We start from the raw sequence: 954 nt of genomic DNA on the forward strand, positions 1-954 counted from the left end.
TCACCTTACCAAACATGATATCCTTCTCCAGCGACTGGTCCCTCCTGACAATATATCTGAAGTATGAGAGACGAAGTTTGGCCATCTTGCCTCCAAGGAGCACCCTGGCTGCACTTCCAAAAATAATCTATTGGTTCTTTTGGCAGCCCCTTGGCACTTTCAATATTTTCATCCAACACCATAACTCAAATGCATCAATTCTTCTATGGTCTTCATTGTTTTCTGCCCAATTTTCACAATCATATGAGGTTATTAAAAATACCATGGCTTGGGTCAGGTGCACCTTAGTCCTCAAGCTGACACATTTGCTTTTCAACATTTTCAAAAAGGCTTTGTGCAACAGATTTTCCTAAGGCAGTACATCCTCTGGTTTCTTGACTGCTGCTTCCTAGTTGATTCAAGAAGATTGAAGTCCTTAACACCTTCAATCTTTTCTCCATTGATAAGAATGTTGTTTATTGGTCTAGTGGTAAGGATATTTGTTTTCATTACATTGAGCTGCAATCCATACCAAAGGCTGTGATCTTTGATCTTTATCAGTAAATATTTTAAGTCATATTCACCTTCAGCAAGCAAGGATGTATGATTTGCATATCGCAGGTTGTTAATGAGACTTCCTCCAATCCTGATGCCACATTTTTTTTCATATAACCCAGCTTTTCAGATTATTTGCTCAGCACACAGGTTGAATAAGAATGGTGAAATAATACAACCCTGTCGTACACCTTTCTTAACTTTAAACCATCCAGTGTTCCCATGTTCTCTTCATCAATGATTTGTTCATTTCAAATAACTTCTTTAGACAGAATAAGAGACAACAATACATGTAGACCTCACCAGATGAATTACATAGAAATCAAATTGCCTATATCTGCAGGAAGAGATGATGGAAAAGCTCCAAATCATCAGTCAAAACAAGACCAGGGGCAGACTGTGTGGAACAGACCATTAATT

Source organism: Chrysochloris asiatica, unplaced genomic scaffold, assembly GCF_000296735.1.
Source record: "Chrysochloris asiatica unplaced genomic scaffold, ChrAsi1.0 scaffold00005, whole genome shotgun sequence".
In the NCBI taxonomy this organism is placed as follows: Eukaryota; Metazoa; Chordata; class Mammalia; order Afrosoricida; family Chrysochloridae; genus Chrysochloris; species Chrysochloris asiatica.